Source organism: Leptodactylus fuscus, chromosome 8, assembly GCF_031893055.1.
Source record: "Leptodactylus fuscus isolate aLepFus1 chromosome 8, aLepFus1.hap2, whole genome shotgun sequence".
Classification (NCBI taxonomy): domain Eukaryota; kingdom Metazoa; phylum Chordata; class Amphibia; order Anura; family Leptodactylidae; genus Leptodactylus; species Leptodactylus fuscus.
The window spans coordinates 40854027-40870300 of record NC_134272.1 but is presented as its reverse complement, the minus strand read 5'-3'; positions in this window follow the sequence as shown (position 1 = coordinate 40870300).

Below are 16274 nucleotides of genomic sequence, written 5' to 3'. Positions count from 1 at the left end.
TGGTTAGAGGCTCAGTTCATTCCAAGAGCCAAAAACTCTGCTGGTTAGAGGCTCAGTTAACCTAAAGGGCAAAAAACACTGCTGGTTAGAGGCTCAGTTCAGCCAAAAGGCCAAAAACTGTGTTGGTTAGAGGCTCAGTTCACTCCAAGGGCCATAAACTCTGCTGGTTAGAGGCTCAGTTCACCTAAAGGGTCAAAAACTAAATCTCTGCTGTTTAAAGGCTCAACATACCCCAAGAGCCAAAAATGCTGCTGGTAGAAGGCTCAGTTCAATACATGGGCCAAAAACTATGCTGGTTAGAGGCTCAGTTCACCCAAAGGGCCAAACACTATGCTGGTTAGAGGCTCAGTTCAATCCAAGGGCCAAAAACTCTGCTGGTTAGAGGCTCAGTTCACTCCAAGGGCCAAAAACTAAATCTCTGCTGTTTAAAGGCTCGACTCACCCCAAGGGCCAAAAACGATGCTGGTACAAGGCTCAGTTCACTCCAACGGCCAAACACTATGCTGGTTAGAAGCTCAGTTCACTCCAAGGGCCAAAAACTATGCTGGTGAGAGGCTCAGTTCACCCAAAGGGCCAAAAACTATGCTGGTTAAAGGCTCAGTTCACTCCAAGGGCCAAAAACTTTGCTGGTTAGAGGCTCAGTTCACCTAAAGGGCAAAAAACGCTGCTGGTTAGAGGCTCAGTTCACCCAAAGGGCCAAAAACTGTGTTGGTTCGAGGCTCAGTTCACTCCAAGACCAAAAACACTGATGGTTAGAGGCTCAGTTCACCCAAATGGCCATAAACTCTGCTGGTTAGAGGCTCAGTTCATCCAAAGGGCCAAAAACACTGCTGTTTAAAGGCTCAGTTCACTCCAAGGGCCAAAAACTATGCTGGTTAGAGGCTCAGTTCACCCAAAGGGCCAAATAATACGCTGGTTAGAGGCTCAGTTCACCCAAAGGGCCAAAAACTATGCTGGTTAGAGGCTCAGTTCACTCCAAGGGACAAAAACTATGCTGGTAAGAGGCTCAGTTCATCCAAAGGGCCAAAAACTCTGCTGTTTAAAGGCTCTATTCACTCCAAGGGCCAAAAACTATACTGGTTAGAGGCTCAGTTCACCCAAATGGCCAAAAACTGTGTTGGTTCGAGGCTCAGTTCACTCCAAGGGCCAAAAACACTGCTGGTTAGAGGCTCAGTTCACCCAAAGGGCCAAAAACTAAATCTCTGCTGTTTAAAGGTTCAACTCACCCCAAGGGCCAAAAACGCTGCTGGTACAAGGCTCAGTTCACTCCAAGGGCCAAAATCTATGTTGGTTAGAGGCTCAGTTCACCCAAAGGGCCAAACACTATACTGGTTAGAGGCTCAGTTCACTCCAAGGGCCAAAAACTATGCTGGTTAGAGGCTCAGTTCACCCAAAGGGCCAAATACTATGCTGGTTAGAGGCTTAGTTCACCCAAAGGGCCAAAAACTCTTCTGGTTAGAGGCTCAGTTCACTCCAAGGGCCAAAAACTATGCTGGTAAGAGGCTCAGTTCACCCAAAGGGCCAAAAACTAAATCTCTGCTGTTTAAAGGCTCAACTCACCCCAAGGGCCAAAAACACTGCTGGTACAAGGCTCAGTTCACTGCAAGGGCCAAACACTATGCTGGTTAGAGGCTCAGTTCACTCCAAGGGCCAAAAACACTGCTGGTTAGAGGCTCAGTTCACCCAAAGGGCCAAAAACTAAATCTCTGCTGTTTAAAGGTTCAACTCACCCCAAGGGCCAAAAACACTGCTGGTACAAGGCTCAGTTCACTGCAAGGGCCAAACACTATGCTGTTTAGAGGCTCAGTTCACTCCAAGGGCCAAAAACTATGCTGGTGAGAGGCTCAGTTCACCCAAAGGGCCAAAAACTATGCTGGTTAGAGGCTCAGTTCACTCCAAGGGCCAAAAACTCTGCTGGTTAGAGGCTCAGTTCACCTAAAGGGCAAAAAACGCTGCTGGTTAGAGGCTCAGTTCACCCAAATGGCCAAAAACTGTATTGGTTAGAGGATCAGTTCACTCCAAGGGTCAAAAACACTGCTGGTTAGAGACTCAGTTCATCCAAAGGGCCAAAAACTCTGCTGGTTAGAGGCTCAGTTCATCCAAAGGGCCAAAAACACTGCTGTTTAAAGGCTCCGTTCACTCCAAGGGCCAAAAACTATGCTGATAAGAGGCTCAGTTCACCCAAAGGGCAAAAAATTCTGCTGGTGCAAGGCTCAACTAAAATATAGGGCCAACAGCTCTGCTGGTTAGAGGCTCAGTTCACCCAAAGTATCAAAAAATAAATCTCTGCTGTTAAAAGGCTCAACTCACCCCAAGGACCAAAAACGCTGCTGGTACAAGGCTCAGTTCACTCCAAGGGCCAAAAACTATGTTGGTTAGAGGCTCAGTTCACCCAAAGGGCCAAAAACTAAATCTCTGCTGTTGAAAGGCTCAACTCACCCCAAGGGTGAAAAACGCTGCTGGTATAAGGCTCAGTGCACTCCAAGGGCCAAAAACTATGTTGGTTAGAGGCTCAGTTCACCCAAAGGGCCAAACACTATGCTGGTTAGAGGCTCAGTTCACTCCAAGGGCCAAAAACTATGCTGGTGAGAGGCTCAGTTCACCCAAAGGGCCAAAAACACTTCTGGTTAGAGGCTCAGTTCATTCCAAGAGCCAAAAACTCTGCTGGTTAGAGGCTCAGTTAACCTAAAGGGCAAAAAACGCTGCTGGTTAGAGGCTCAGTTCAGCCAAAAGGACAAAAACTGTGTTGGTTAGAGGCTCAGTTCACTCCAAGGGCCAAAAACACTGCTGGTTAGAGGCTCAGTTCACCCAAATGGCCATAAACTCTGCTGGTTAGAGGCTCAGTTTACCTAAAGGGCCAAAAACTAAATCTCTGCTGTTTAAAGGCTCAACATACCCCAAGGGCTAAAAATGCTGCTGGTAGAAGGCTCAGTTCAATACATGGGCCAAAAACTATGCTGGTTAGAGGCTCAGTTCACCCAAAGGGCCAAACACTATGCTGGTTAGAGGCTCAGTTCACTCCAAGGGCCAAAAACTAAATCTCTGCTGTTTAAAGGCTCGACTCACCCCAAGGGCCAAAAACGATGCTGGTACAAGGCTCAGTTCACTCCAACGGCCAAACACTATGCTGGTTAGAAGCTCAGTTCACTTCAAGGGCCAAAAACTATGCTGGTGAGAGGCTCAGTTCACCCAAAGGGCCAAAAACTATGCTGGTTAGAGGCTCAGTTCACCTAAAGGGCAAAAAACCCTGCTGGTTAGAGGCTCAGTTCACCCAAAGGGCCAAAAACTGTGTTGGTTCGAGTCTCAGTTCACTCCAAAGGGCCAAAAACACTGATGGTTAGAGGCTCAGTTCACCCAAATGGCCATAAACTCTGCTGGTTAGAGGCTCAGTTCATCCAAAGGGCCAAAAACACTGCTGTTTAAAGGCTCAGTTCACTCCAAGGGCCAAAAACTATGCTAGTTAGAGGCTCAATTCACCCAAAGGGCCAAATAATACGCTGGTTAGAGGCTCAGTTCACCCAAAGGGCCAAAAACTATGCTGGTTAGAGGCTCAGTTCACCCAAAGGGCCAAAAACTATGCTGGTTAGAGGCTTAGTTCACCCAAAGGGCCAAAAACTAAATCTCTGCTGTTTAAAAGCTCAACTCACCCCAAGGGCCAAAAACACTGCTGGTACAAGGCTCAGTTCACTGCAAGGGCCAAACACTATGCTGGTTAGAGGATCAGTTCACTCCAAGGGCCAAAAACTATGCTGGTGAGAGGCTCAGTTCACCCAAAGGGCCAAAAACTATGCTGGTTAGAGGCTCAGTTCACTCCAAGGGCCAAAAACTCTGCTGGTTAGAGGCTCAGTTCACTCCAAAGGGCCAAAAACACTGATGGTTAGAGGCTCAGTTCACCCAAATGGCCATAAACTCTGCTGGTTAGAGGCTCAGTTCATCCAAAGGGCCAAAAACACTACTGTTTAAAGGCTCAGTTCACTCCAAGGGCCAAAAACTATGCTAGTTAGAGGCTCAATTCACCCAAAGGGCCAAATAATACGCTGGTTAGAGGCTCAGTTCACCCAAAGGGCCAAAAACTATGCTGGTTAGAGGCTCAGTTCACCCAAAGGGCCAAAAACTATGCTGGTTAGAGGCTTAGTTCACCCAAAGGGCCAAAAACTAAATCTCTGCTGTTTAAAAGCTCAACTCACCCCAAGGGCCAAAAACACTGCTGGTACAAGGCTCAGTTCACTGCAAGGGCCAAACACTATGCTGGTTAGAGGCTCAGTTGACTCCAAGGGCCAAAAACTATGCTGGTGAGAGGCTCAGTTCACCCAAAGGGCCAAAAACTATGCTGGTTAGAGGCTCAGTTCACTCCAAGGGCCAAAAACTCTGCTGGTTAGAGGCTCAGTTCACCTAAAGGGCCAAAAACTATGCAGCTAAGAGGCTCAGTTTACCCAAAGGGCAAAAAATTCTGCTGGTGAAAGGCTCAACTAAATTATAGGGCCAACAGCTCTGCTGGTTAGAGGCTCAGTTCACCCAAAGGGCCAAAAACTAAATCTCTGCTGTTTAAAGGCTCAACTCACCCCAAGGGCCAAAAACACTGCTGGTACAAGGCTCAGTTCACTGCAAGGGCCAAACACTATGCTGGTTAGAGGCTCAGTTCACTCCAAGGGCCAAAAACTATGCTGGTGAGAGGCTCAGTTCACCCAAAGGGCCAAAAACTATGCTGGTTAGAGGCTCAGTTCACTCCAAGGGCCAAAAACTCTGCTGGTTAGAGGCTCAGTTCACCTAAAGGGAAAAAAACGCTGCTGGTTAGAGGCTCAGTTCACCCAAATGGCCAAAAACTGTGTTGGTTAGAGGCTCAGTTCACTCCAAGGGCCAAAAACACTGCTGGTTAGAGACTCAGTTCATCCAAAGGGCCAAAAACTCTGCTGGTTAGAGGCTCAGTTCATCCAAAGGGCCAAAAACACTGCTGTTTAAAGGCTCCGTTCACTCCAAGGGCCAAAAACTATGCTGATAAGAGGCTCAGTTCACCCAAAGGGCAAAAAATTCTGCTGGTGCAAGGCTCAACTAAATTATAGGGCCAACAGCTCTGCTGGTTAGAGGCTCAGTTCACCCAAAGGGTCAAAAACTAAATCTCTGCTGTTTAAAGGCTCAACTCACCCCAAGGACCAAAAATGCTGTTGGTACAAGGCTCAGTTCACTCCAAGGGCCAAAAACTATGTTGGTTAGAGGCTCAGTTCACCCAAAGGGCCAAAAACTAAATCTCTGCTGTTTAAAGGCTCAACTCACCCCAAGGGTGAAAAACGCTGCTGGTATAAGGCTCAGTTCACTCCAAGGGTTAAAAACTATGTTGGTTAGAGGCTCAGTTCACCCAAAGGGCCAAACACTATGCTGGTTAGAGGCTCAGTTCACTCCAAGGGCCAAAAACTATGCTGGTGAGAGGCTCAGTTCACCCAAAGGGCCAAAAACACTTCTGGTTAGAGGCTCAGTTCATTCCAAGAGCCAAAAACTCTGCTGGTTAGAGGCTCAGTTAACCTAAAGGGCAAAAAACGCTGCTGGTTAGAGGCTCAGTTCAGCCAAAAGGACAAAAACTGTGTTGGTTAGAGGCTCAGTTCACTCCAAGGGCCAAAAACACTGCTGGTTAGAGGCTCAGTTCACCCAAATGGCCATAAACTCTGCTGGTTAGAGGCTCAGTTCACCTAAAGGGCCAAAAACTAAATCTCTGCTGTTTAAAGGCTCAACATACCCCAAGGGCCAAAAATGCTGCTGGTAGAAGGCTCAGTTCAATACATGGGCCAAAAACTATGCTGGTTAGAGGCTCAGTTCACTCAAAGGGCCAAACACTATGCTGGTTAGAGGCTCAGTTCACTCCAAGGGCCAAAAACTCTGCTGGATAGAGGCTCAGTTCACCTTAAGGGCAAAAAACGCTGCTGGTTAGAGGCTCAGTTCACCCAAATGGCCAAAAACTGTGTTGGTTAGAGGCTCAGTTCACTACAAGGGTCAAAAACACTGCTGGTTAGAGGCTGAGTTCACCCAAATGGCCATAAACTCTGTTGGTTAGAGGCTCAGTTCATCCAAAGGGCCAAAAACTCTGCTGGTTAGAGGCTCAGTTCATCCAAAGGGCCAAAAACTCTGCTGTTTGAAGGCTCCATTCACTCCAAGGGCCAAAAACTATGCTGGTTAGAGGCTCAGTTCACCCAAATGGCCAAAAACTGTGTTGGTTCGAGGCTCAGTTCACTCCAAGGGCCAAAAACACTGCTGGATAGAGGCTCAGTTCACCCAAAGGGCCAAAAACTATGCTGGTTAGAGGCTTAGTTCACCCAAAGGGCCAAAAACTCTGCTGGTTAGAGGCTCAGTTCACTCCAAGGGCCAAAATCACTGCTGGTTAGAGGCTCAGTTCACCCAAATGGCCATAAACTCTGCTGTTTAGAGGCTCAGTTCACCTAAAGGGCCAAAAACTAAATCTCTGCTGTTTAAAGGCTCAACTCACCCCAAGGGCTAAAAACGCTGCTGGCACAAGGCTCAGTTCACTACAAGGGCCAAAAGCTATGATGGTTAGAGGCTCAGTTCACCCAAAGGGCCAAAAACTGTGTTGGTTAGAGACTCAGTTCACTCCAAGGGCCAAAAACACTGCTGGTTAGAGGCTCAGTTCACCCAAATGGCCATAAACTCTGCTGGTTAGAGGCTCAGTTCACCTAAAGGGCCAAAAACTAAATCTCTGCTGTTTAAAGGCTCAACTCACCCCAAGGGCCAAAAACGCTGCTGGTACAAGGCTCAGTTCACTACAAGGGCCAAAAATTATGCTGGTTAGAGGCTCAGTTCACCCAAAGGGCCAAACACTATGCTGGTTAGAGGCTCAGTTCACTCCAAGGGCCAAAAACTATGCTGGTGAGAGGCTCAGTTAACCCAAAGGGCCAAAAACTATGCTGGTTAGAGGCTCAGTTCACTCCAAGGGCCAAAAACTCTGCTGGTTAGAGGCTCAGTTCACCTTAAGGGCAAAAAACGCTGCTGGTTAGAGGCTCAGTTCACCCAAATGGCCAAAAACTGTGTTGGTTAGAGGCTCAGTTCACTACAAGGGTCAAAAACACTGCTGGTTAGAGGCTGAGTTCACCCAAATGGCCATAAACTCTGTTGGTTAGAGGCTCAGTTCATCCAAAGGGCCAAAAACTCTGCTGGTTAGAGGCTCAGTTCATCCAAAGGGCCAAAAACTCTGCTGTTTGAAGGCTCCATTCACTCCAAGGGCCAAAAACTATGCTGGTTAGAGGCTCAGTTCACCCAAATGGCCAACAACTGTGTTGGTTCGAGGCTCAGTTCACTCCAAGGGCCAAAAACACTGCTGGTTAGAGGCTCAGTTCACCCAAAGGGCCAAAAACACTGCTGTTTAAAGGCTAAGTTCACTCCAAGGGCCAAAAACTATGCTGGTTAGAGGCTCAGTTCACTCCAAGGGAGAAAAACTATGCTGGTAAGAGGCTCAGTTCATCCAAAGGGCCAAAAACTCTGCGGATTAGAGGCTCAGTTCACTCCAAGGGCCAAAAACTATGCTGGTTAGAGGCTCAGTTCACCCAAAGGGCAAAAAACTATGCTGGTTAGAGGCTCAGTTCATTCCAAGGGAGAAAAACTATGCTGGTAAGAGGCTCAGTTCATCCAAAGGGCCAAAAACTCTGCTGATTAGAGGCTCAGTTCACTCCAAGGGCCAAAAACTATGCTGGTTAGAGGCTCAGTTCACCCAAAGGGCCAAATACTATGCTGGTTAGAGGCTCAGTTCATCCAAAGGGCCAAAAACTCTGCTGTTTAAAGGCTCCATTCACTCCAAGGGCCAAAAACTATGCTGGTTAGAGGCTCATTTCACCCAAATGGCCAAAAACTGTGTTGGTTCGAGGCTCAGTTCACTCCAAGGGCCAAAAACACTGCTGGTTAGAGGCTCAGTTCACCCAAAGGGCCAAAAACTAAATCTCTGCTGTTTAAAGGTTCAACTCACCCCAAGGGCCAAAAAACGATGCTGGTACAAGGCTCAGTTCACTCCAAGGGCCAAAATCTATGTTGGTTAGAGGCTCAGTTCACCCAAAGGGCCAAACACTATACTGGTTAGAGGCTCAGTTCACTCCAAGGGCCAAAAACTATGCTGGTTAGAGGCTCAGTTCACCCAATGGGCCAAATACTATGCTGGTTAGAGGCTTAGTTCACCCAAAGGGCCAAAAACTCTGCTGGTTAGAGGCTCAGTTCACTCCAAGGGCCAAAAACTATGCTGGTAAGAGGCTCAGTTCACCCAAAGGGCCAAAAACTAAATCTCTGCTGTTTAAAGGCTCAACTCACACCAAGGGCCAAAAACGCTGCTGGTACAAGGCTCAGTTCACTGCAAGGGCCAAAAACTATGTTGGTTAGAGGCTCAGTTCACCCAAAGGGCCAAACACTATGCTGGATAAAGGCTCAGTTCACTCCAAGGGCCAAAAAATATGCTGGTGAGAGGCTCAGTTCACCCAAAGGGCCAAAAACTCTTCTGGTTAGAGGCACAGTTCACTCCAAGGGCCAAAAACTATGCTGGTAAGAGGCTCAGTTCACCCAAAGGGCCAAAAACTAAATCTCTGCTGTTTAAAGGCTCAACTCACCCCAAGGGCCAAAAACACTGCTGGTACAAGGCTCAGTTCACTGCAAGGGCCAAACACTATGCTGGTTAGAGGCTCAGTTCACTCCAAGGGCCAAAAACTATGCTGGTGAGAGGCTCAGTTCACCCAAAGGGCCAAAAACTATGCTGGTTAGAGGCTCAGTTCACTCCAAGGGCCAAAAACTATGCTGGTGAGAGGCTCAGTTCACCCAAAGGGCCAAAAACTATGCTGGTTAGAGGCTCAGTTCACTCCAAGGGCCAAAAACTCTGCTGGTTAGAGGCTCAGTTCACCTAAAGGGCAAAAAACGCTGCTGGTTAGAGGCTCAGTTCACCCAAATGGCCAAAAACTGTGTTGGTTAGAGGCTCAGTTCATCCAAAGGGCCAAAAACACTGCTGTTTAAAGGCTCCGTTCACTCCAAGGGCCAAAAACTCTGCTGTTAGAGGCTCAGTTCACCTAAAGGGCAAAAAACGCTGCTGGTTAGAGGCTCAGTTCACCCAAATGGCCAAAAACTGTGTTGGTTAGAGGCTCAGTTCACCCAAAGGGCAAAAAATTCTGCTGGTGCAAGGCTCAACTAAGTTATAGGGCCAACAGCTCTGCTGGTTAGAGGCTCAGTTCACCCAAAGGGTCAAAAACTAAATCTCTGCTGTTTAACGGCTCAACTCACCCCAAGGGTGAAAAACGCTGCTGGTATAAGGCTCAGTTCACTCCAAGGGCCAAAAACTATGTTGGTTAGAGGCTCAGTTCACCCAAAGGGCCAAACACTATGCTGGTTAGAGGCTCAGTTCAATCCAAGGGCCAAAAACTCTGCTGGTTAGAGGCTCAGTTCACCCAAATGGCCATAAACTCTGCTGGTTAGAGGCTCAGTTCACTCCAAGGGCCAAAAACTATGCTGATAAGAGGCTCAGTTCACCCAAAGGGCAAAAAATTCTGCTGGTGCAAGGCTGAACCAAAAAATAGGGCCAAAAATTCCGCTGGTTAGAGGCTCAGTTCAACCAAAGGGCCAAAAACTAAATCTCTGCTGTTTAAAGGCTCGACTCACCCCAAGGGCCAAAAACGCTGCTGGTACAAGGATCAGTTCACTCCAGCGGCCAAACACTACGCTGGTTAGAAGCTCATTTCACTCCAAGGGCCAAAAACACTGCTGGTTAGAGGCGGAGTTCACCCAAATGGCCATAAACTCTGCTGGTTAGAGGCTCAGTTCACCTAAAGGGCCAAAAACTAAATCTCTGCTGTTTAAAGGCTCAACTCACCCCAAGGGCCAAAAACGCTGCTGGTACAAGGCTCAGTTCACTACATGGGCAAGAAACGCTGCTGGTTAGAGGCTCAGTTCACCCAAAGGGCCAAACACTATGCTGGTTAGAAGCTCAGTTCACTCCAAGGGCCAAAAACTCTGCTGGTTAGAGGCACAGTTCACCCAAATGGCCAAAAACTGTGTTGGTTCGAGGCTCAGTTCACTCCAGGGTCCAAAAACACTGCTGGTTAGAGGCTCAGTTCACCCAAGTGGCCATAAACTCTGCTAGTTAGAGGCTCAGTTCACCCAAAGGGCCAAAAACTATGCTGGTTAAAGGCTCAGTTCACTCCAAGGGCCAAAAACTATGCTGATGAGAGGCTCAGTTCACCCAAAGGGCCAAAAACTATGCTGGTTAGAGGCTCAGTTCACCCAAAGGGCCAAACACTATGCTAGTTAGAGGCTCAGTTCACCCAAAGGGCCAAACACTATGCTGGTTAGAAGCTCAGTTCACTCCAAGGGCCAAAAACTATGCTGATGAGAGGCTCAGTTCACCCAAAGGGCCAAAAACTATGCTGGTTAGAGGCTCAGTTCACTCCAAGGGCCAAAAACTTTGCTGGTTAGAGGCTCAGTTCACCTAAAGGGCAAAAAACGCTGCTGGTTAGAGGCTCAGTTCACTCCAAGGCCAAAAACACTGCTGGTTAGAGGCTCAGTTCACCCAAATGGCCATAAACTCTGCTGGTTAGAGGCTCAGCTCACGTAAAGGGCCAAAAACTAAATCTCTGCTGTTTAAAGGCTCAACTCACCCCAAGGGCCAAAAACGCTGCTGGTACAAGGCTCAGTTCACTACATGGGCCAAAAACTATGCTGGTTAGAGGCTCAGTTCACCCAAAGGGCCAAACACTATGCTGGTTAGAGGCTCAGTTCACTCCAAGGGCCAAAAACTCTGCTGGTTAGAGGCTCAGTTTACCTAAAGGGCAAAAAACGCTGCTGGTTAGAGGCACAGTTCACCCAAATGGCCAAAAACTGTGTTGGTTCGAGGCTCAGTTCACTCCAAGGTCCAAAAACACTGCTGGTTAGAGGCTCAGTTCACCCAAGTGGCCATAAACTCTGCTAGTTAGAGGCTCAGTTCACCCAAAGGGCCAAAAACTATGCTGGTTAGAGGCTCAGTTCACTCCAAGGGCCAAAAACTATGCTGAAAAGAGGCTCAGTTCACCCAAAGGGCAAAAAATTCTGCTGGTGCAAGGCAGAACCAAATTATAGGGCCAAAAACTCTGCTGGTTAGAGGTTCAGTTCACCCAAAGAGCCAAAAACTAAATCTCTGCTGTTTAAAGGCTCGACTCACCCCAAGGGCCAAAAAAGCTGCTGGTACAAGGCTCAGTTCACTCCAACGGCCAAACACTATGCTGGTTAGAAGCTCATTTCACTCCAAGGGCCAAAAACTATGCTGGTGAGAGGCTCAGTTCACCCAAAGGGCCAAAAACTATGCTGGTTAGAGGCTCAGTTCACTCCAAGGGCCAAAAACTCTGATGGTTAGATGCTCAGTTCACCTAAAGGGCAAAAAACGCTGCTGGTTAGAGGCTCAGTTCACCCAAAGGGCCAAAAACTGTGTTGGCTCGAATCTCAGTTCACTCCAAGGGCCAAAAACACTGCTGGTTAGAGGCTCAGTTCACCCAAATGGCCAAAAACTCTGCTGGTTAGAGGCTCAGTTCACCCAAAGGGCCAAAAACTGTGTTGGTTCGAGGCTCAGTTCACTCCAAGGGCCAAAAACACTGCTGGTTAGAGGCTCAGTTCACCCAAATGGCCATAAACTCTGCTGGTTAGAGGTTCAGTTCTTCCAAAGGGCCAAAAACTCTGCTGGTTAGAGGCTCAGTTCATCCAAAGGGCCAAAAACACTGCTGTTTAAAGGCTCAGTTCACTCCAAGGGCCAAAAACTATGCTGGTTAGAGGATCAGTTCACCCAAAGGGCCAAATAATATGCTGGTTAGAGGCTTAGTTCACCCAATGGGCCAAAAACTCTGCTGGTTATTGACTCAGTTCACTCCAAGGGACAAAAACTATGCTGGTAAGAGGCTCAGTTCGCCCAAAGGGCAAAAAGTTCTGCTGGTGCTAGGCTCAACTAAATTATAGGGCCAAAAACTCTGCTGGTTAGAGGCTCAGTTCACCCAAAGGTCCAAAAACTAAATCTCTGCCGTTTAAAGGCTCAATTCACTCCAAGGGCCAAAAACTTTGCTGGTTAGAGGCTCAGTTCACCCAAAGGGCCAAAAACTATGCTGGTTGGAGGCTTAGTTCACCCAAAGGGCCAAAAACTCTGCTGGTTAGAGGCTCAGTTCACTCCAAGGGCCAAAAACTATGCTGTTAAAAGGCTCAGTTCACCCAAAGGGCAAAAAATTCTGCTGGTGCAAGGCTCAACTAAATTATAGGGCCAAAAACTCTGCTGGTTAGAGGCTCAGTTCACCCAAAGGGCCAAAAACTAAATCTCTGTTGTTTAAAGGCTCAACTCACCCCAAGGGCCAAATACACTGCTGGTACAAGGCTCAGTTCACTCCAAGGGCCAAACACTATGCTGGTTAGAGACTCAGTTCATCGAAAGGGCCAAAAACACTGCTGTTCAAAGGCTCAGTTCACTCCAAGGGTCAAAAACTCTGCTGGTTAGAGGCTCAGTTCACCCAAAGGGCCAAAAACTATGCTGGTTAGAGGCTTAGTTCACCCAAAGGGCCAAAAACTCTGCTGGTTAGAGGCTCAGTTTACCCAAAGGGCAAAAAATTCTGCTGGTGCAAGGCTCAACTAAATTATAGGGCTAAAAACTCTGCTGGTTAGAGGCTCAGTTCACCCAAAGGGCCAAAAACTAAATCTCTGCTGTTTAACGGCTCAACTCATCCAAAGGGCCAAAAACACTGCTGGTACAAGGCTCAGTTCACTCCAAGGGCCAAACACTATGCTGGTTAGAGACTCAGTTCATCCAAAGAGCCAAAAACACTGCTGTTTAAAGCATCAGTTCACTCAAAGGGCCAAAAAATATGCTGGTTAGAGGCTCAGTTCACTCCAAGGGCCAAAAACTATGCTGGTGAGAGGCTCAGTTCACCCAAAGGGCCAAAAACTATGCTGGTTAGAGGCTCAATTCACTCCAAGGGCCAAAAACTCTGCTGGTTAGAGGCTCAGTTCACCTAAAGGGCAAAAAACGCTGCTGGTTAGAGGCTCAGTTCACCCAAATGGCCAAAAACTGTGTTGGTTAGAGGCTCAGTTCATCCAAAGGGCCAAAAACACTGCTGTTTAAAGGCTCCGTTCACTCCAAGGGCCAAAAACTATGCTGATAAGAGGCTCAGTTCACCCAAAGGGCAAAAAATTCTGCTGGTGCAAGGCTCAACTAAGTTATAGGGCCAACAGCTCTGCTGGTTAGAGGCTCAGTTCACCCAAAGGGTCAAAAACTAAATCTCTGCTGTTTAACGGCTCAACTCACCCCAAGGGTGAAAAACGCTGCTGGTATAAGGCTCAGTTCACTCCAAGGGCCAAAAACTATGTTGGTTAGAGGCTCAGTTCACCCAAAGGGCCAAACACTATGCTGGTTAGAGGCTCAGTTCAATCCAAGGGCCAAAAACTCTGCTGGTTAGAGGCTCAGTTCACCCAAATGGCCATAAACTCTGCTGGTTAGAGGCTCAGTTCACTCCAAGGGCCAAAAACTATGCTGATAAGAGGCTCAGTTCACCCAAAGGGCAAAAAATTCTGCTGGTGCAAGGCTGAACCAAAAAATAGGGCCAAAAATTCCGCTGGTTAGAGGCTCAGTTCAACCAAAGGGCCAAAAACTAAATCTCTGCTGTTTAAAGGCTCGACTCACCCCAAGGGCCAAAAACGCTGCTGGTACAAGGCTCAGTTCACTCCAGCGGCCAAACACTACGCTGGTTAGAAGCTCATTTCACTCCAAGGGCCAAAAACACTGCTGGTTAGAGGCGGAGTTCACCCAAATGGCCATAAACTCTGCTGGTTAGAGGCTCAGTTCACCTAAAGGGCCAAAAACTAAATCTCTGCTGTTTAAAGGCTCAACTCACCCCAAGGGCCAAAAACGCTGCTGGTACAAGGCTCAGTTCACTACATGGGCAAGAAACGCTGCTGGTTAGAGGCTCAGTTCACCCAAAGGGCCAAACACTATGCTGGTTAGAAGCTCAGTTCACTCCAAGGGCCAAAAACTCTGCTGGTTAGAGGCACAGTTCACCCAAATGGCCAAAAACTGTGTTGGTTCGAGGCTCAGTTCACTCCAGGGTCCAAAAACACTGCTGGTTAGAGGCTCAGTTCACCCAAGTGGCCATAAACTCTGCTAGTTAGAGGCTCAGTTCACCCAAAGGGCCAAAAACTATGCTGGTTAAAGGCTCAGTTCACTCCAAGGGCCAAAAACTATGCTGATGAGAGGCTCAGTTCACCCAAAGGGCCAAAAACTATGCTGGTTAGAGGCTCAGTTCACCCAAAGGGCCAAACACTATGCTAGTTAGAGGCTCAGTTCACCCAAAGGGCCAAACACTATGCTGGTTAGAAGCTCAGTTCACTCCAAGGGCCAAAAACTATGCTGATGAGAGGCTCAGTTCACCCAAAGGGCCAAAAACTATGCTGGTTAGAGGCTCAGTTCACTCCAAGGGCCAAAAACTTTGCTGGTTAGAGGCTCAGTTCACCTAAAGGGCAAAAAACGCTGCTGGTTAGAGGCTCAGTTCACTCCAAGGCCAAAAACACTGCTGGTTAGAGGCTCAGTTCACCCAAATGGCCATAAACTCTGCTGGTTAGAGGCTCAGCTCACGTAAAGGGCCAAAAACTAAATCTCTGCTGTTTAAAGGCTCAACTCACCCCAAGGGCCAAAAACGCTGCTGGTACAAGGCTCAGTTCACTACATGGGCCAAAAACTATGCTGGTTAGAGGCTCAGTTCACCCAAAGGGCCAAACACTATGCTGGTTAGAGGCTCAGTTCACTCCAAGGGCCAAAAACTCTGCTGGTTAGAGGCTCAGTTTACCTAAAGGGCAAAAAACGCTGCTGGTTAGAGGCACAGTTCACCCAAATGGCCAAAAACTGTGTTGGTTCGAGGCTCAGTTCACTCCAAGGTCCAAAAACACTGCTGGTTAGAGGCTCAGTTCACCCAAGTGGCCATAAACTCTGCTAGTTAGAGGCTCAGTTCACCCAAAGGGCCAAAAACTATGCTGGTTAGAGGCTCAGTTCACTCCAAGGGCCAAAAACTATGCTGAAAAGAGGCTCAGTTCACCCAAAGGGCAAAAAATTCTGCTGGTGCAAGGCAGAACCAAATTATAGGGCCAAAAACTCTGCTGGTTAGAGGTTCAGTTCACCCAAAGAGCCAAAAACTAAATCTCTGCTGTTTAAAGGCTCGACTCACCCCAAGGGCCAAAAAAGCTGCTGGTACAAGGCTCAGTTCACTCCAACGGCCAAACACTATGCTGGTTAGAAGCTCATTTCACTCCAAGGGCCAAAAACTATGCTGGTGAGAGGCTCAGTTCACCCAAAGGGCCAAAAACTATGCTGGTTAGAGGCTCAGTTCACTCCAAGGGCCAAAAACTCTGATGGTTAGATGCTCAGTTCACCTAAAGGGCAAAAAACGCTGCTGGTTAGAGGCTCAGTTCACCCAAAGGGCCAAAAACTGTGTTGGCTCGAATCTCAGTTCACTCCAAGGGCCAAAAACACTGCTGGTTAGAGGCTCAGTTCACCCAAATGGCCAAAAACTCTGCTGGTTAGAGGCTCAGTTCACCCAAAGGGCCAAAAACTGTGTTGGTTCGAGGCTCAGTTCACTCCAAGGGCCAAAAACACTGCTGGTTAGAGGCTCAGTTCACCCAAATGGCCATAAACTCTGCTGGTTAGAGGTTCAGTTCTTCCAAAGGGCCAAAAACTCTGCTGGTTAGAGGCTCAGTTCATCCAAAGGGCCAAAAACACTGCTGTTTAAAGGCTCAGTTCACTCCAAGGGCCAAAAACTATGCTGGTTAGAGGATCAGTTCACCCAAAGGGCCAAATAATATGCTGGTTAGAGGCTTAGTTCACCCAATGGGCCAAAAACTCTGCTGGTTATTGACTCAGTTCACTCCAAGGGACAAAAACTATGCTGGTAAGAGGCTCAGTTCGCCCAAAGGGCAAAAAGTTCTGCTGGTGCTAGGCTCAACTAAATTATAGGGCCAAAAACTCTGCTGGTTAGAGGCTCAGTTCACCCAAAGGTCCAAAAACTAAATCTCTGCCGTTTAAAGGCTCAATTCACTCCAAGGGCCAAAAACTTTGCTGGTTAGAGGCTCAGTTCACCCAAAGGGCCAAAAACTATGCTGGTTGGAGGCTTAGTTCACCCAAAGGGCCAAAAACTCTGCTGGTTAGAGGCTCAGTTCACTCCAAGGGCCAAAAACTATGCTGTTAAAAGGCTCAGTTCACCCAAAGGGCAAAAAATTCTGCTGGTGCAAGGCTCAACTAAATTATAGGGCCAAAAACTCTG